Source organism: Dromaius novaehollandiae, chromosome 11 (assembly GCF_036370855.1).
Source record: "Dromaius novaehollandiae isolate bDroNov1 chromosome 11, bDroNov1.hap1, whole genome shotgun sequence".
In the NCBI taxonomy this organism is placed as follows: domain Eukaryota; kingdom Metazoa; phylum Chordata; class Aves; order Casuariiformes; family Dromaiidae; genus Dromaius; species Dromaius novaehollandiae.
Window position 1 is genome coordinate 10,354,039 of NC_088108.1, and position 20,539 is coordinate 10,374,577.

Here is a 20,539-nt window from a genome sequence, read left to right on the forward strand (position 1 = left end):
TTCCTGCAAGGTATCATTTAAAGAACTGAAGGAATTTGCTACCTAAATCTGCTAATTGTGTGCTGCCCTCAGACAAGAGCGTGAGTTTGCTTGGGACCAGAAGTAAGGGATCGTGTATTGTTATGCGAGAGTAGGATTAGAAGTACAAGCCCAGGTCCTCCAAGGATAGGCTTGTTGCTTTAAGGAGGAAGCAGGTTTTACAGTAGAGGGGAGGCTCCCTTGGAAAATTAATAGCTGTAGAACCTCCCCGCACAGCTGCAGGAACTTGCTTTTTCTCATTGCCTTTTAAAGCACCTGCCAGAAGCAGTCCATGGGCCAACTGAGTGAGGCAATTGCTGCTCTCTCTGAGGCAGAGCTGAGCTCAGAGCTTTCCCCTTCTTTCCTCTGCTGTGAGGGTGAGGGGTTAGGAGCAGCCCTGTGGGACTGCCAGTACAGGCTGGCCATGTAAGTCCATGCCAGATCATTTCTTGTGTTTCTCCAGCAATCTCTCTGAAACCATCTTAATGGTGGGCATCAAGGGATATGATGAGATGAACCAGCAGTGGTGATAGTACTCTCTGGCTTCAGTAATGCTCTTGATGTTCTCTCATTTTCCACAGCTCTTAAAGTCACTGTTTTCTGCTGTATCTTGGCCTCCTGGCTTCTTACTTGATTACATTATTAAGCAAGAGTCACTGATCCTCAGCCTCTTCGTGTGCTCCCAGTCCACGGTTATGAGCATTTGCCGTATGCTTGCAAGCCTGGACATGTTCCGCCTTGGAAGGTGGTTTGTTCACAGGCTTGGGATGCCTCCCACAACTCCTCTCCAATAATCACATCCTCAGGGTGCAGCTTGCAAGCAAGCCTATGCCTGCCTTTTGAGGCACCATGGGGAACCCTTCCAAAATTTTGTCAGCAGTTTGAAAGACGAAGGTTTCTGGCAAAAAATGATGAGATATGGAAACACTAGGTAAAGCAGAAATACTGTGTCCCACAAGAAAGCCTGCTTGCTTTCTTCTGCTGTGTCCCATAGCTGAATACTGCTGGGATGAGTCATCCGTTTTGTGCTTCTCTGCTTACATGAGTGCCCTTGAGCACAGACTCTGTCTTTGGATCCCCTTGGCTTCATTAGAAGCCATTTTCAACAGTAAGTCCTTTAAAATTTTAAACAAAAAGCAATTGGCACTAAATGGAATTTTGGCTAGTAGCACCCAAATGAAAGAAGGCAGTGGCCTAATTTGGTCTCACTAGATCAGGACTGAGATTCAAAATCCCAGCACTAGTCACTACCTTTTAAAATTTAAGCATTACTTGTACTTACAAATTGCTTTTTTTAAGTGAAAATCTGCTATATGAGCATCTCTCTTGAGTTCCAGCTATAACAAGGGAAAGAGGTGCATTTCATGTGTGCATGTATGGGAAAAATTCTGGGAGATGATTCATGCAATATCTCTCCTAATCATTGCTCCCTGTAAAACAGATTTGGGGCTGCTGAAGGTGTGTGTGCGTGCGAGGAAGATCTTAGAGGCCGAAGGCTGCCTTTGCACTGTTCAGCAGGGCGAAGGGGTGCTCTTAGATGTGCACCCACCCCACCGCTCCTCTGCTGTCTTTGGGAGCAGGTTGTTTGCAGGATTGAGCTCTGACGATGATGAAGAACAGCAGCAGCGGGGGGATGTGTGTGCTTCTGTAAAGCAGATTCAGTAGATGAATCTAAAGAAACCTGCCCAGCCCTGGGAGAGCGGTTTCCATGGTTAATTTTCTCTTTTGTGTTACTGATTTTTCTTCTTATTACGTTTGAAATTGAGAGAGCTTTGTTCAACATCAGTAGCCAATGGCAATAAGCTGTAGAGATGAGACTTTGCAGAGATATGGGGCAGGGAAAAAGAAAAGGTGTGAAAAATTGAAATGACAAGGTCACGTTGGTGACTAGTGATGTGGAGGAAGGAAATTTGTACCCAGCGTGCTTTGATGAGTAGTTAGAGGAGGAGACCATGCTAGGCAGGGATGTCTTTGGAGACCAAGTTGGCATATCTCGAGCACAGATGGTATAAAACAAAAGGAAATTGAACCATTTCTGTTTTAAATGAGTGTATTCGAGAGGCAACTATTATTCTCTTTTTCAAGATGGAAACATCTGAGCATATTTTCAGTTGGGAGGAAACCAATATGAGCTACAGATGGCATCCATGTGTCTGCACCTGGAAGGGAACTACCAGCGCGCTTGTGGCACTTCCACCACTGTCACTGGTGGCCTCGGCAGGGCTCGATGCACAGGTTTGTGTGTGCGGTTGAATCCCCTGGCAGCGCGAGCGTGCTTTTGAGACCTTACCCTTCAAAGTCTGTTTGCACCCAAAAGCTTTGCTGCCTTAGCTGTCCGCATAGGGCTTCTCCTCCTTCCTGTTCAGCTGTGGTCCCCAAGTGCAAAGAATGTGATTTGCTATTCATGAGTACATGTGTATTTTCATTTAATGAAGAAAATACTTTGAGGTCACTGCAAAACTAGACTTTTCCAGAAATTTAGCACATTGAAAAGTATTGTGGGGGAAGTAGATTTTTTGGTTGAACTAGAATGGGTCACATTATGCTCTGGAGTGACTGGTAGTATTCTTATGCTTCCAGCTTTTCTCTAAGTTATGCCAAACCATATTCCATTGGTTAAAAGAGTTGTGTTAAAAGATATGGAGAAAAAGCCAGCTTCCGTTTATATGGGGGTAAAGGGAGAAGGAGGCAGAGGGAGAAAGGCTGGGCACGTCTGTACGGATGGGCGCCAACCGCCAGGCACCGCGCAGCCCAGCTGTGCTGGCAAGGCTCCCGGCCGGCAGAGGAGCCCGGCGTCGCGGCAGGGGAGCCCTGCCGAGCAACCCCCCGACAGCAGCTCGAGGCGATCAGAAACTGAGGAAGGAAGACCGCAGCTAAAAGCAGGCCAGCCCTACGAGGAGCATGCACGCTCTTGTGTTGGCTTTTGAGCTGGCGGTTGCATAAACCTCGTCTCCATTTAGTCAAATGTGCAATTTCTGTCTGTGAAATCGCCCTCGCCCAGGCACTGGGGAGGCTCGTGGCCTCGGATTAGGCGGCAGCGCTGCTCTGGGGCTCTGCGTTGTTTCTCCGCGCAGCAGCACGCGTCGCCCTGGCTTTTGCTTCGTTTCCGTTTGAGCAAGCAGAAAGCACCGTCGCGCGGGCTCTGAGCAGCTTGCAGGTGACTCGACCTGACAAAAGCGAAGCACAGGGTGCCCGCAGTCGGAGCTCACACGCCGGCTGCCACGTCGTCCCCTCCTTCGCCTCTAAAGCCAACCGAAGAAGCAGGTCGGGCCAGTGGTCGCAGCCTGGGATTTGCATGCCGCGGTGGGACTTTGCCTCCCCCGGCGGCTCGTTCCCTGTCCGCTGCTGGCCGCGCGGGAAGCCCTGGCTGCGCTGAGGTTCAATTCCGTGATTCGTTGAAGTGCCCTTTTACCACTCATCTGTTGGAGGTCGCCTCTCCCAGATATTCCTCCTGCAAGGCAGATTGCTGTTTGCTTTCTGCAGCCGGCGCCATTAATCCGCAGCACACGGTTTGTAAGGCCCTGGGCGAGCGCGCGCCTGCGTGCCGCTCCCGGGCGCCTTGGCAGGGCAGCGCGTGCTCGCCGGCGGTGCGTCGGCTGCCGGGACACGGCCCGCTCCTGCGGCCGCGGGGGGTGGCGGTGCTGCCGTGCCGGCAGGGTCAGTGCCCTCTGCGGCGGCCAGCACCGCCAGCAGAAAAAAATTAGGGGTCAGTAGATCAGAAAAGGCTGAAAAGTAGTGCTGCAGGAGTCAGGATTGCAGAGTATCTGACATCTCTGTTTTTTGGGAAGGCGAGACACATGCAGCAATGCACTGGGGAAAAAAAAAGCAGCAGCTTGTTAGCAAATGTAGCTGCATGTCTGCATGGAAATGACTTTTAAAGTGGGTTTCGTTAGGAGACCGAAGGAGAGCGGGGGTGTCTGGGTAGCCGATTTGTCTGGCGCTGGGAAGCAGCAGGGATTATGAGGGCTATAAGGCCGGGAACGACCCGAGGGGGGCGACTTCTGAGTGCACCGGCACGCACGGAGTGCAGTGTGCTGCAGGGGCTGCGTTTGCTCCGTCCTCCGAGCTGTGGGGTGAGATTTTCGTTAGCGGGAAATCCCACAGGCGCAGGCAGCACAGAGCACGAATCTCCCCGACCCTCCCCAAGGGAGTGCCGCTTTCAGCTCTCCTCTTCAGCAAACCTTCGGTCAGCCCTGTCCTCCGCGGTCCGAGCCAACAGCATCTTTTGTTTTTCCCGTGAAGATTCGATGAGGCAGGCAGCTGCCCTGATCCCCCCCTGCTCCTCACACAGCCCTGCCTGAGTTTTGAGTTTTGCAGTGTGGAAGCATTTTTCCGATGCCTCATCCAGGCCTGTCTCCCTGCAGGCAGGCTTTCTATCAGAGAGGAGCCCACCTGGCCACGCTGGCACTGAGTGAGTAGTGAAGCTTGCCCATTAGCTGCTGAATTCAGCAGGGGCGAATTGAGGTGAGAAATAGGCAGAAATGCAGCAGCAGTAGCATAGAAGGCAAAATATTAGAGGCCTCCAGTGAAACCGCAGAGTATAAACCATACCAGGAAGAGAAGCTTGCTATCCATCACCGAGTCAGCACAGATGCGGTGGTACGGACTCAGGCTTTGGGAAGGCGGACTCTGGAGCTGAGAGTTGAGAGGAAAAGAGTTCAGTCAAGATGATTCCTGCCAAACTGAACTGAATTAATGCCTTTTTCTGAGCCCCAGCCCAAGAAAGACTTATTCAGCTAAGGAAACAATGATGTTTTTACAGAGAAGTGAAGGAAATCCATTCAGATGAGCTGGTCCCCAACATGATAGCACAGAAGGTAATTATCCAAACAGTGGGAAAATTTTACCCAGCCTTTTCTGCCTCTAATACTCATCAGAGTCAGCAGAATAAGACCCTGAGAAGAACAACTCCAAATTCAAAATGTGGCAGCTGCCACAAGGCAGCTAGCAACTGTCCACAAGCATCATCCAACCCACAGTGGGATTTTTGTTGTTTCTTTCTCCTGCTTTGTTTTGTTACATGAGCTTCCTAAAACGCACGTAGCATTCTGTTTAACATCACTCCAAGACACATTCTCCAGACTTCTGTGGCAGACATTTGCTTCAGTTGCGGGCACAGCTTTATTTAGTGCTCGAAAGGTAGCAGATGCACATCGCTATAGGCCAGTCCTGTGGTCTTGCTCCTGCACATCTGTGAGTGATTATACCATCACACTTCCAGATGATCACAATTACCTGAGTCCTTGATTCATTTTGGATGGTGGCAGGAGCTTTCCCAAGGGAGAGAAGAGCAAGTCTGTAACCCTCTCTGGTTAATGTAGAGGTGAAGGCCACAGCAAAGTTTCTGGCACTAGAAACAGCTCAGATAACAATCTTGACACTGAAGTGCCCATGCTTTCATAGTAGATCTCACAGGGAGCAGCTTAATTCCTTTCTCGGCACTATCACAGCTAAGAAAAGAGATAAGCAATAAAGAAGAGCAGAGCTTTTCTCTCTCAGGAAGGGTTTTGTAAGATCCTACGCTGAGCTCCTGGTATCCAAACAGCACCGTGGGCAGGACATGACGGGGCATCTTAGAGGATCCAGGACTGCATGAAATCAAAGTCTCTTTCTCTTTGGGAGGCAGCTCTGTGTGCAGAATGCCTTGTGGTGCTGCTCCCCACGCGCGGGAATAAAGGGCAGGCTGGAGCCGTTATACGGGCCAGAGAGGAGCTCGCTCGGGCTCTATCCGTCGTGTGTAATGTGACTGATGGCCCTGCGCACGTGGTAGAGGAAGGGCTCCTATTTCCCCATTCCCCTTTATTTTAGAACAGCCAATGGTCTCCCCCCCCCCCCCTTTTTTGTCTTTTCCTTTTTTTAAGATCAACCACACAGGTTCAGACTAAATTCTCAGAAGGTTGCTCTGAATTAACTGATAAAATAGCTCTCCCAAATGGAACAAGAGTTCATTCAGAGTTCTCTACAGCAGGGAAACTGCTTTCTTCTCAACATATTTCAGATTCAAATTCATAGCATCTTCTTCAAAGCATCTTCTTGTAAGCCGTGAGAAGGGCATGACGTCCCTCTCCCCAAAAGACTGGTGGAAGGGGGCTTGGTTTTTTTTGGTTTGGTTTGGTTTTTTTACAAGTCTCCCTGTAACCACATTGACTCCATACCCAGATTTTAACTCGTAGTTGAGCTTTAAGGCTTGATTCCTTGCCAGGGAAGTGGCTGGCCAACTACTAACCTGTGTCTGCATTTTTTCCATCTCATTTTAAGGCAAAAGATCTGGTCTCCCATCCTTGCATTTGCTTTCCACATCACATCAAGGGCTAAGACTCTCTTGCTCTGAGCCTGCATTCCTCCCACGCTATGACTCATTTGTGCCATTTGTCTTAGCCATAGGGAATCCACAGCCAGTTGGTCTGGCCACTTGGGAAAGCCCTGAGGCACTGGAAACACCCGTGGGAGGATCTATGCTCGCCCTCTTTGCCGTGCAGTCCCAAGGGCACGTGCGATGGGGGCACTGCTGCATCCCCTGGCAGTGGCACATTAGGCTTAAGTTGATGGACTCCGGAGAGGTCGGGAGTTTACTCCAGTGCCAGAGTTGCCCCCTTTCAGAGCAGGAACAGGAGTCCCACAAAAGCTGACTCCTGCTCCTCTGACCCCATGAACCAAAGGCAGTGTTGTTCCTATTCAAGGATGCTCTGCTGTGGTCTGGAGAAGGCCAATGTCAGTCCTTGCAGAGACATCCTCCTTCCTCGTTCACGTAGCAGTGTCTTGCAGTCCTTGGATGATTTCCCTGCTGCCTCTAGAAATATTTGGTCTTTTTCCTAAGCCATAGGGTGTCTCAAATCACGATGCAAAGTGCTGTGAGTGTGAATAGAGTAGTTCCCCCTTGCAGGAGTTTCTCCTTGGGCCAGCAAAGTATTCTTTGGAGTGTTTTTAATCATCATCAATCAGCAGTGTTGAGGGCAAGGGACGGTATGCAGATTCGGGGTAGGTGAAACTGCAGGCTATGCCTTCACCGTGCCTAAAGTTGCAAGGGAAAAAAGTGATGGGACAGAACTGAGGAGTTCTGAGTTGTGAGCTTTGATTTGGCACTCACCTGGAGAAACTCGGAATTATTAGACCCCTGTGCAACTAAAATTACATTTAATGTGAGGTTAATGTGACTGTTATCAGCTGAATACAAGGCAAGAGGCTTAGAGTAAACCTGAGTCCTCACCACTAATAGGTTTAGGGCAATTAGTCTATTGACTTCTGCAAATCACATCTGTCAGAAAAAAAACAAAGTCATTTTCAGCATGGCACATACCTGAACTGATAGATTATGTCTCAAGTCACTGAGCATGAGGGAATGCTGGTGTATCTCTTTAGGAAGGAATAGGTTGCAGGAAGTTGTCTGAGTTGATAAAATTTCTTATGACTCTTACGTCTCTGACTGCTTGCAAAATTCTTGCACCCTACCTATTTTAGGTCTTGTATGTTGGTTAAAAGATTCTTAACTCGGGGTTCTGGGGGAAAAAAAAAGAAGTAAAACTACTCCTACTTTACTATATTAGTGAGTGTTTTCAGTCTGATTGACCTTTTTCCAAAATAATGTCCATCTTGATGCTACTTATTTTTTCTACCTTTACTACCTTTTCAGTTAGGAGAAATAAAAGTGTTTTCTTTAATTTTGACAAATGAGAAGAGATTAATCTTCCCTGTAAATTCTTTACTGAAGAACTGAAGTACAACATTGATTCACTCAATGAGCTAAATACAGATTGTTTTTATTGAACTGTTTCATGGTCTTACTCTCCTTAAGTGTTATCTGTAAATTTAAGTAAATAACAAATGGAAATTATTTACTGCCTTGTTGGCTTGGAAGAAAGGTCACTCTTTGTGGCTGTAGTTTTTCTTTTCTGTTTTTTTAATAGATACAGTCTTTAAGTCTCACTGTTGCCCTGGCTCAGCATAACACTTAAATGCCTGCTTAAATTTAATCAGGAAGGAAACCTTTCCCTATTCAGCAAAATGTTCAAGCGTTTGCTGAATTTTAAGCACATCAGTCAGTTGTTGATTCTCATTTGAGTACAAGCTGATCTCAGTAGCTGTGTCCCCACCGGTCCTGTTATACAGGGCAAGTGGGAATGTGCGTCATCCTACCACAAACCGTGGCAAACCCTGTCCCCTCTGGATAAGAGCCACCTGCGTAGCTGAGGCTGAGCAAGGTGACAGTTGTGGTTATGTTCGTTGTCAGGGATGATCAACATCTGTCTCTTCATCTCCCTGAGCAGGACCCAGCACCGCATTGGATTTATTTTAGGAAGGCTAAAAAAGCTTGGGATGAAAGGGGTTGCTGCAGTTACTGCCCCTTGTGTCTGGCCTCTTCTCTTAGCTTTCTCGTCCCGTTCTCCTGCGTTGCGTCGGGAGCGTGGCCGGTCAGCAGAGAGAGGAAATGACTGGAGTGGCATCAAAATGCACCAAGATTATATTCTGGACCTTGTTAGCTGGAGTAATACTACAATTAGGCCCTTACATGCCTGCGGCAGGCCACTAGGGAATTATTAGCATGCTGTTTAGGGAGAATTAGGCTTTTTGTTAACATCTCAGTACAAAACTCTGTGTGCAAATACTCACCTGACTCTGCTTAGACCCAGCATGTGTTTATTTCAAAGAATCCAATTTTACTTACAGGGCAGGACATCCACAGCATGAAGCTCGAGTTCGCATTTGCTTCCTCTTTTTGAAGTGAAGGAGGAATATCCATTTTATGGTCTTTTCTTAACATGCTAGTTTTATCATTTGCCTGTTTAAAAATCAATGAACACAAAAGTTGGAAGAGGTTTAGTGTAATTTCTTAAGAGTCTGTTGCTGCGTGGAGCTGGTTCCCTTAGCAACCTTGAACATACCCTGTCTCCCCTAGTGAACGGGAACTTGCTAAGAGAGAAGACCAGATATCCATTACTTACACATGAGCAAGGGAAGTAATTTGGCCACACGGATGTGGCTGATCTTGCCTTGGTTGGTCCCTCTGCGCACTTTTATTTTCTTCATCTGAAGCCAGACTGCTCTTTCAGAAAGAGATGGTGGGTTTCATCATCTTTCCTCCTGAAAGAAAAGATCAAGATGTATCTGCTCATGGAACTGAAATGTGAGAAATGAATGCCTGTAGAAAGACTTTGGGAGGGGGATCTGAAACCAGTGTTGGGAAGTTGCGAAGTCCGCAAAAAGCAGGCTTGGTGTGGGAGAGGGTCCTGCTTTGCCTTGGAGCCAGCAGATCGCCAGCAGGAGCCAGGAGCATCCCTTCATGGCCCAAACTGATGGTAGGTAGGTACTATGGGCAGTGATCTGAGGAAGATTTTCCCCTTCCCACCCTTCTCAACACACCTGTGTGTTGTCACCCATTGTGGCCGTGCTGCAGAACAGTCCCTGCGCTCGCGGCGTAACGTGCCCTCCTGTGCCTGCAGAGATGTGGCCAGCCCACAGTGCATGCGGCTGACTCGTTCAGAAGGCACGTAGACATACTTTTTAGCTTCTGTTCGACTAACTCCATCCTATAAAATGTTTTACCAAGAGGTTCATGTAATTGCTGCTACTTTTTGTACATTCTCAAAAGGGTGGGCAGAAATGTCTGCATAAGGCTGAAGGATAGATCTAGTCTGGAGCAAAAGGGGAGAAGAACAGGCAAAAAGAGAAGACAGAAGGTGTCTGTAATAACAGAAGGCAAGTAGTTGGCAAACAGTCCTCAAAGGCAGGTATCTGTCTTTCCTCTGGCTGTCAGAGCAGGATATAAGGCCTGGTCTTCTGCATGACGCACCTGATGAGAGGAAACACTATAAATCAAACGCTGATGAGACGGGCCAGACACCTGCAGCCTGTTCACTCATGCATTCCTCCCTTGGAGGAGATGTGTCCATGTGGACGTTGCCAGAGCAGCTCAGGTTAGGTGTGGCAGACAAGCGCTTTGCCTTTGGATGTCCGTGACGGGAAGGAGCAGTACAAACCCCTCAAGTTTGCCGCTTGCTCATTACGGTTTCCTGCACTCTTGCAGAATCCCATGGGGTGACCTGTCTCCTGCCCCTGTGCAAACTTTCCAGGACTTTGTTTCTAGCTTATTTGGTACTCTCCAAGGTGTTCAGCCCTATCTAAAACAGGTATCAGGACACTTTTCTTTTCCAGTGTCCAAGATGTCATTTTCGGTAGGTTTAGCAGGTTGTGGAGTCCCTGGGGGCATGATACAGGCGTGCTACCCACTGCCTCTGGGGGCTTATCGCTCCTTCCAATGACCTGTGCGGCTGCCAAACCCTACCTGGCCTGCCCAGGGTGTTCGGGTAAAAGCCTCTTCTCGTTTTGAGTCTCTGAGCAGGCGTGTGGCAGCTCCAAGGGCCAGGGTGGTTCCTGGAGCCCTGCCCGCACGGGGGAAACGAGCAGGATTTTCGGAGCAGCATAAGGAGCACCAGCGTGCGCTCCCCTGGCCCCTGGGATTGCCAGCATCAAGGGGATGGTTTTCTCAATACCAAAGGGACATTTTTCTTGATTTTTTTTTTTGTATTTAATAAAATTTTATTTTCTTTAATAATACTTGTGTGCATAAGAATGCACAGAGGAACCTAATGCAGTTTTCAGAAGGATCCCGGCACTGCACAGCAGTTCCTGTGATGGCAAGTTGGCTGTCAAATGGCTTGTGGGAATCCCACCAAGCATCTGTCTTCATTGCAGCTCAATAACGGCAAAGCTGAAGTCCTTGACTGTCAGTTCTGCCTGGGCTCGCAGTGAGTAAGGACTTTTAAAACTCTGACCCCCAAGGCAATTTCAAAAATGGGATAAAGGATTTCAGATGATTTAGATGAAGGAGAGGGTCGGGGGAGGGGTTGGAAGAAAGTTGCTCTAGGAGATTTTGCCTTGATTTTTTTTTTTTTAATGTTGTTTTCCAGCAGGAGCTTGGAACATGTGATAAATTTTTATCAGCAACATTTCAGCCTTTTGTGTGGTTTAGTTTTGTTTTTCTCTTTTTGCGAGAGTCGCAGTCAATAGCCAAGGCTACAGGCAGTGCTTCCGGTGGGTCTTGACTCTGTTCTTTAAATTAGAAATGGGTTAGGCTGTATGAAAGGATGGCAAACGCGCTAACTTCATTCTTAGCAACAAGCTGCCTAGAGGTTTAGTGAGTTTTGTTTCATGTTTGGGGTTTTGTGGCTTGCTTTTAGTCAGTGTTATTTTTTACTGCTGTTTTCTCTATATGCCATTTGCTCGTCTAAGTCAGAGAGAAGAGCACAAATATCTCATGGCCATGTGTTTTGTGATGTCTCAGGGCATAAGAAATAAAAACAGAGCAAAAAGAAAGTTAGAAATAAGATCATAAACTACTGAGGTCAAAACAAGACCTAAAAATCTTTTGCGTTTTTCTTATCAAAGTTTTTACTGGGCTCTTGCTGCCAAAGACTTGCATTAGTGAAAGAATTCTTACATGAGTGAATAGCCAGTTTAATGCATGTCGCACACTACCATTTCTTTTTCCCACTTATCAGTACAGCTGTCAAAATATCATTTTAGTGGCAAACATATGCTCTTCATAACACAGTCGTATTTAGGGGAAGAGCACCTCCTTTACACTGTTTCTTTGCAGAAATTTGGAGAATGAAACAGTCTAGAAAAAAAGGAGAAAAGATGTATGTTTTTAAATGCTGTTTAACTGATTTGAAATGGCTGGAGGCTAGTTAGATTTTATTTCGTTATAATTTGACCTTATTAAAGCAATTATTATCACTACCTAAAGCAGGTTTCTTAATGTATTAATTTTGTTAAAAATGCTTTCAGTTCATTAATTCCTGGCTGATCTTTAATTATGCAAATGTTTGGAAGTCATATCCTGGTTAAAGTCTACTGGCTGCTGGAATAGATTTTTGAAACAATATAGGATTTTCTGACTTCTTTTGTTAGAGAAAATGATTTGATTTGAATGTGTGTATTGTTTTCACTGGGTCCAATAGTGCTCAAACCAAACAGTCACTGGATTCTATGAGATTTTTGTCTGAATGGGGATAACATGATTTAACTCACAGCTAAGTATTTATTTTGTGGAATAATCAAGTAAAAGAGGAGGAAAAAGAAGCCCAGATACCTTAATTAGCACTATCTTTGTAAATGCTGTTGTACTAAATAAAACATGGAAGCTCTGATCAGCTGATGCTGGGGAATGGCTAGTGGAAAATGAGAGAGAGAGGTGGTAAGGTACCTGAGAGGTTTTTTTTTCAGCTTTGTCTAAATCCAACAGTGGATAAATCTGTGAAGAATTTCATAGTGCCGCATTAGCAAGTTATACGAACAGATACTGAAGAACATCATGTTGCAGAGTGGTGCTGCAGTCCCTCGATCTGGTGCTGAGAGAGGACAAGGAAACACGGGTGATCAGGTGTGCTAGGTGACATGAGCAAAACCCAAGCATATCTCAGCTCCCACTTCCAAATGCCTCCTGACTTATTTAGGAAGTCCTCCTGTCTGGGTTGTGGATGAACCCTAGCAGCATCCTCTCGTGACCTGAGCCAGCTGGAGCAGCTGGCTCCACACTGGGCACTGCAGACTGATGAACCAAAAAAATGGGAATTTTATTCAGACCTTGGAACAATTTAATCAAACTCAGGGCTGACCTGATTTAATTGTGGTGTTTTTTCGTGGGGATAGGTTGGTTGCTGGTGCTGCCAGGACAACTGAAACTTGAGCAGTAAGAGCTATTACTAATTGCTGTGGAAAACAAAGGAAGATAGACCTGAAAAGGAGAAGCATGGGGTTGGGATTTGGGCAGCAATGGAGTGAAGGAAGAGGACTAGAAGATCTGGGAAGTGGCTGAGGTGAAACAGATCTAATAAACAGGTGACCACATTGATACTTATTAGAGACCATCCTTTACTGCTGGTCTCAAGATATGAAGGTGGCTGCTGTCTGCTCTAGTCATTCTGTTCCATGGGACAAAGGGTGGGATAGAGAGAAAGGAAGGGAACATGGGAGGGCCTCTCTGGGCATGTCCAGGAGGAGGTTCAGGTCCAGAGACAAGGAGAACAAAAGATCAGAACCCAGACTGGAAGCCAAAATGAAGGAAGCATGAAATCAGTCGGGTCAAACACGAGGGTCAAGGGCAATACTGCAGAAAGCAAAATGTAGTGGTTGTGGTGGGAGCTTGAAACATGGAGACAAGAACGAGTCAACAAGAAAGGAGAGCCAGAGTGTGGAATAGACACAGTGGAAACAGGGAATATAAGTAGAAATGACTTAAAGTGAGAAATGGAAAGGAGACAGTACAGAATCAGCATTCACATCTTGATGGTACAGTTAGTGGAGAACCTTGTTTTATTGTATTATTCATTTTCAAGACTGGGACTACAATTATGTTTCAGAGACTGTAAGCCTGAATGGTAGGTGGACATGCCATGTTAGGGTGTGCAAACTCGCTCTGATGCATGCAAAATGAGCTTCTTCATAAGTGCTGTTCTAGCTGAACATCCAAACGCAGGATTTGAATACTGTAGTAGGGCAATCCTCCTGCCTGCTTTCCAGAGTCTACAGCTTCCCTTGTTTAACACCAGACTTTTCAGCATCAGTATTCATTGCTCACCACGTTAGCCCAGGATGAATGGATGAGCAGCAATATTTCAATCAAACAGATGATACTGAACCACAGGGGACATATCCCAAGAGGTATCCTGTAACGCTCGCTCTGTAGGAATGGATTGGCAGCTGCAGCATCCTTCAGGATTTGACCCTGGCATGGATGTGTAAGGAGGTCTCTGAATGAAGAGAAATTACCTGATGCTGGAATAGTAAAATTAAAAAGTCCTCTTTTAAACCAGCATGAAAGTTCTTGTTCTGGATTAATGACTGCAGGCACCTGTGGTTGCCTACCTAAACCTTTGATTAACTGAAACTTTTAAAGGTAACCTTATAAACTTAAGGAGTATAGTGACAAGCTACCTTATTAAGGAAACATTTGGTACAGGGTGCCTGGGCAGGGGGCTAGGAATCAGTTGTTCAGCCGCAGGGTTTGGTCTCTGATTGCAAGAGGGGCCTCGAGTGAGCACCATTTGCTACCACTGCGTCCTCACATCCCTGGCAGCAGCTCAGCCCAAAGCTTTGCCAGCACCGGCCCCCTGAGTCCAGCAGCAGCAGGGCTCCTTCGCCCACAGCCCGGGAAGATTTGGCTGGGGCTGCACCACATCAGTGTGCTGCTGGGGCTGCCCGGCATTGCTGGGCATAAGAGAACAGCTAACAGGATGCCCTTGTCTTGCAAGGGACTGGGAGAAAATTTCCCTTTTCTGCAAACTAGATAGAAGCTACCACACACAGAGATTGTTTCTCATGAGTCAAGGTCTGTGTTGCCCCTGGCATTTGTTTTATCGATAAATTGCAGGCATAAGCTCTGTCTCCCATATCTCCTTATCCAGGATGTCCTTCGGAAGAGACAGAAAATGTGTTCTTTACTTCACGGTTGTATACAATCCAGCCTGCCTTGCCAGAAGAATTTAAATCAATCCGCTGCTCTTTGGCCAGTTCCTAGCACTTGTAGAGCGCATTAGAGCAATAATGTTCTTGTCAGTGACACGATGATTTGCCTTGCAAACCTCACAGCCTGGAGAGTCAGGTTCGATCTTGCAGACGGCCTGTCGAATACACTTATTGAGATGTGATAAGTAACCTGCCTTCCTTGTCCTCTGTCTCAGCAAACTAAAGAAATAAAGCCTGTGAAGTGTCTGTGTAACATCTGCATGTGTCAAGAGCGGGAAGCTGCTCCTTGGCAAACACTTCTCTCTATCAGTCTTCAGGGAAAAAGAGACAGGCACCACCATCAGATAGGAGCTACAAGATGCATATGCATTGATAAGAGAGACTTGGAGTGACGGGATGATTTTTTTTGCAGTGCACTCATCTTCCCTGCTACACATGTACAGCATCCAGCCCCGAAATAGATGAAAGCATTGACATTACAGTCAGTGGTATTAATTAATACCCAGGTGGATCTGAAGATATAAATCTAGGTGGCAGGGTATGCAGAAATGAGTTGATGTTGCTTGTTATAAAGGGAGATCTTTCTTTTTGCACTCAGGTGTTCTTTCATTGGTATTTCTTTAGCAGTTTGAGTTAGTTCTGTCTCTGGCTTGGAAGGACCGTAAGTGTCAATGAGTCCATCTACCTCTTTGTAAGCAACTATGCAATGGGTGTCTGTGATAGGACTGATCACAGAACATCGGGCTTCTAGTCTACTGGTTTTCACAACATTGAAGGCACCAACCACAGGCCCCATGTACTTAGCTCCCTGATAATTAAGAAAGTAAGACTCCCACTATACTGTAGGAAAGGGTACTTGAAACTCTGCCAGCTTGGGAGAAGCGTGAAGCAGGAGAACAGTCACTTGCCTGTCAGAGGATGGTCCTCAAATGGTCTCTGTGCGTCTTAGCAGGTTAAGAGGAGAAATTTCTGGCTTGGGAGAGGATAAGGATTTGTGTGTCATGGGGAAGGGAGCCGCATCGTTGGAGCAAGGAAGCAGCTGTGGACTTCATTAGAAAAAGCGTTTTCCCAGCCAAACAGAACTTCTGCAGGACTGGTGTGCAGGTACTGAGGTTGGAGCCGGCTCCCCCGGCGGTTCTGCTGCCTCGGCCCCAGGCCCGCTTCCTCCAGCGCAGCTGCTTCACAGCAGCTTTTTATTGTGCAAAGTCCGATTTCTGCCAGAGCAAAAGCACTCTTTTTCTGGGCCTCACCCCACGGTTTATTATTTATTTTTTAATCAACCTTATTTTACTTTAAAGGAATTTTCAAGGGGGAGTGTTGGGCACAGGCCTCAGGAAACAACTTTGCTCATGAGCAAAGGTGTAGCCTCTGTCTGGTGTAAACCGGATACGAACGACTTTCACACCATGTGTTAATCCTTAGAGACCTGAATAAACAGTTTCAGCAGAGCTGAGCGTAGTCAGTGCCGTGTAGTCCCTCTAAACCTGTTCCGCCTCTTTGCTGTAGTGAAGCTCCTTCATGTTTCCTTGCTCTTAATTTCCTGGGGGCGTTGTCTCAAGGGGGGGCTGCTCGGCCACCAGAGAAGAGCTCTCTCCCTTAAAGACATGGCACATCTTGTCAGAAAGAACTTTATTGACAGTAGTCGATTGAGTCTTTTGAAATACGTGTGTGTGAATTATGTGGTGTGTCATTTTAGAGTTCAGGAAAAGGAAGCAAACCGGGGAACAGTTGTGATTTGAAGGATTCACGTTGCTATGACAGAAGTCTGGCTCTCTGCTTCTGGGGATAATTGCACAGCCCTTCCTACTGTTGGTGTTTAATTTGGACAATCAGGATGGGATTGTGGGAATAGAGGCGGGGATGATATTACTATCTTTTATTCCTGTAATTATTTCTTTCGGTTTCTTAGGAAACTAACAATTGCTCTGGGCTTTGATGATTAACAGGCTGCACCTTCCACACAGGGAGATGCTAAAGCATCGGTCAGGCTTGTTGTGAGTGGTGGTGTATGGGGTACAGAAACGCAAAAGAATTGGAAAAAACTTACATTTCAAGCTATAGAAAAATGAAAGAAGGATCCACAAATGACTTTGATGGCTTTCAGATGAGGTAATTTGCTCCAGGAATGAAGGCCTGATTTGCTGGAAGAAGAGAGCACCAGCATGAGAGAATGTGAATTGTGTGTTGTACCCTTGAATGGCTGCTAGCAAATAAGCCACAAAATACACCTAGTTGCCCAAAAGGAGGGAAGAAGGAGAAATTCATCAATATTTTCAAATCTCTGAAAGACCACTTTGGCAGAGGACAGGTCTTATAATCTGCGAACAGCTTTTGTTTTCTGTGCTGGTCAGTCATTCAGCCTTGACATTTAAGTTTTTAAAGGATTGAACAACTTTGGGGTTTTTTAAGCTTCATTTGCTTGATGCTTGGAGTGTGCCTCATTGCAGAAAGCCTGTGCAGCAGCATTTGTCATTCTCTTTCAAGGCATGTCAAGGCTGCGGTGAGCACATTCAGAATCGTGCCTGGCCATGTTCTTTGCAACCCCTTTTTCCACCCTTAGCCAAGACTCCTACCCCCACCAGGCAGCTATTTTGCTTGAATAATTGCGTATCTGTGGAATTCTCTTCTTCAGAAAAAATGTTCAAGTATATGGTAGAGTTCACATACATTTATTGTGAAAAAAGTCAGATGAAAATTATACAATAAGATTTAGCCATAAAAGTCATTTCTATTGCCAGCGGTTGTGTCTTATCAGCTGGGAGTTTGCAACAAGCCTGTCTGATTGACAGAGTAGGGAAAAAAGCTAGAATAGAGACTTCTGTGTGGATCCTGAGGCTTTACAGTAACAAGGTGACCCCAGCAAAGCAGCACAACCAGTGATGTCTACTAGGAGACTTTTCCACTGTCTTTCTGTGTTTCTTCAAACATTCCATTAGCTGTTGATTCATTGCAAATCTCTCCAGTAATTTTCTCTGGTTTTCAGCAAATTATTTTGTTAATTAAAAATGCAACTGAAATGTCTATCTGATTTAAATAGAAACCATTTATAAGTGGGAAACTTTTAGGATACCATATGTTCTTGGAACTTTGATGTTTTTAATTAAATGATGCAAGGGGAGTTTTTCCTAATAGGAACAGTTGATAGTGGAATGCAGAACAGCAGTAACAGTGTCTAAAGGTCTGGGCTGTACTCAAGATGACTCGTCAGAGTTACAAACTGCCTGCCAGTTCCTTTTGCCAGGGACACAGACTCACTACAGTATGACATGGCTCAGAGCCAGCCCCCAACTGGGACCTGCAGCGGGCACTTTCCCTGTGGAGTGCCTGTTTCTTCCCCACGTTCATGGGAACATTCAGGAACTGGGGAATTTGGCCACAGCGTTAGGATTTCTCTGCTTGGGGTGAAATGCAATGGGACGTGTCCTGTTTCTCTGCTGGGTAGGAATTGGTCGGAATTCCCTGAAAACCAGGGGAAACAGGTTGCAGCCAGCTGTCTTAACATGGCAGGAGAAGGAAACCTCTAATCTTTTTCCTTGTGGAGGCCTATTTGTGGAGGTAAAGAGTTTCTCCAAGACAGAGCCAATATTGCCTTTTCTGACTTTGTCCTGCTAGCTGCTCTCAGGGCCACAGAGGAACTGTGAGAGTTACAAAACCTGAGGCTGCTTCAAGGAGGTGCAGGAGAGTGGGATGTCCTCCCCAGGCCCGTAGCACAGATTTTTTGCCTGAGCTTGGGGAATGGAAGAGCAGCGTGTGAGAGTTTGCATTTGGATGGGATCTTGAGGTCTCATCAAGCCATTCTTTCTACCCAAGGACATCAGCTGAACCCAAAACATTCATCGTTCTGCTGCTGAGATAAAAATACGTTGTTCTACGTGATACAATTGCTTAGACCTTTCTGTGATCAGTGATGGGTTAGCAGATGAGACGGACCATGGCTTTGTTCAGGTGATTAGTGATGGGTTAGCAGATGAGATGGACCATGGCTTTGTTCAGGTGATCAGTGATGGGTTAGCAGATGAGACGGACCATGGATGTGTTCAGGTGATCAGTGATGGGTTAGCAGATGAGACGGACCATAGGTTTGTTCAGATGTGGCCAGTCCCAGGCTCCAAGCTGAAGCTCTGACTAAAGGTTACCACTGGCTAAATTAATTTATTCTACAGGTTTTCCCTGATGGCAAAGCTGGGATATAGATCTGCACAGGCAAGTCCAGGGCATACAGGCTGTTGCAATAAAGGGTACTGACGCTTCCTTCCCGAACCATACATTGGGTTTGTTTATTCCAGAAGCTGTGTACCAACAGCTATTTTTTTAGCTTTTCCTGTTTGCATAGAAATGTTTTTATTCCTTCAGACCAAACATACCACCTCAGGCTATTTACTCTGCATGTATAGAAATCTTAGATTCACTTTGGAATACTTTTGTTTCTTCAGGGTTTTTTTTAAGTAAAAATATGCTGGTTTGAGAAAAAAACACACCCTGCAAAATGCTATGTCTGTAAAACTTAATGCCCAGCATGGTTTGCCAAGTAAAGGGCATATACTGTCATTGCTGATAGGCCATATACTGTCATTGCTGATAGGCCATATCTAGCCTTTTCCTTTTTCACATTGCTATAATTGTCTTTTTCCATTAAAATCAAACATGGGCTGAGCAGCCACATGCTAGGAATCACTAAGTGGTATTTAAATAGACACATATCATGACTCTGAGGCAGGCAGCACAAAAGACCTCGCACCTGGCATTCAGCATGTTAGAAAAATGTGAGATGGATATAGCCAGAGGCTCAAATTCTCACCTTCACGTGTGGAAGGCACGCAGCACCTCGCAGGGCTGACTTTGTCGCTGCGAGCATGAGATAGGCAGCAGAATAAAACGGACTTCTCTGATAGTGTCCTGTAGTGCAGTTAAATGTTTGCCTAGAAATGTTGTTAGACGCTTCATCAGCTGACGAAGTTTGAAATGTTATGACTATGGTCAATGTTGTGGGATGTGCAAAGAACTGTGATTATCCACTCTTTCATGTATATTGGATATTTGAGCTGGTCGTATATAATCTGGAAGCATCAGCACATGTTCGGAGGCCAGTATCAGAGTTCATCGTGAATATGGAGATAATGAAAGATTTTGTAAAACATTTTCAGGATAAACATTCTGATTTCCTTTCCATTCTTGTCTTTTGCTTTTTTTTTTTTTTTTTTTTTTTTTTTTGAGAAACATAGTTTAACTCAAGTGCAGTCTTTAAACTTTCTTTTCTTGCAGTACCCTAATGTTTGAGAAAGACTTGTAATTTTGGCTCTCGACTTGGAAACAATTTAAAGGCGGCTGATTTCCAGTGGCTGGGAATGCTATGCTTCCTGAATAATCTGAAATTATGGACAGACAGCTACAAGCACAGCTTTATGGGGGTTTCAGCAAAGACATTTTAGCATACGGCTCTGTTATGCTCTGAATATGCACACAGTCAGTTGTCACTGCCAAGCGCAGGAGAGAGAATTGATTAAGGTGCAGGAAGTTTGTTAGCTCATGCTCAAGCAAGTAGTGTGCTCAAAATGACCAGCCCTCGTGGAAAGTGTAGGCCTGCTCTATTTCAATGTCTAAAGAGAGAGTCTCCTACCAGCACTGTGAATGACTAGCGTAATAAAAGATTTCTTCCAAATACAGTGAAGTCCATTATTTGGACTCTCTGCATTTGCTCCAAGTCATGGAATATTCATAGGAGGCTTCATTGCCCTTAGATGAGGCCTGTCCTCCCATATTAGCTGGTAACTTCACAGCTACTCTGTGACCTGGACCACCCGTGCCAGGTAAAGTGGGCAAAGAGAAGTGGATGCAACAGCTGTATTTGCGCACTCAGGGAATGGGCATGGTTCTCCTGAATTTCCTGGCTTCATTTGGGGCTTTTTTCTTTCTTCTGCAGGCAGACGACCATCTGTCCTGGCAGCCTAAGCACTGCAGAGTGTTTGACTAGCTAGTACAGCTAAAGCCCTAGCCAAACAGAAAACCATCTAAACACTGAATTCTTGGAGAGAAATCTGATCTAGTTTCCAAGTTTTAT

General features: G+C 45.9%; 1 protein-coding gene across 6 annotated transcripts in view; it reads left to right on the plus strand.

Annotated features, from left to right (window-relative positions):
* Positions 1-20,539, plus strand: part of IL1RAPL2 (interleukin 1 receptor accessory protein like 2) — a 401,853-nt gene that overhangs the window by 351,115 nt on the left and 30,199 nt on the right. The window lies entirely within an intron of this gene.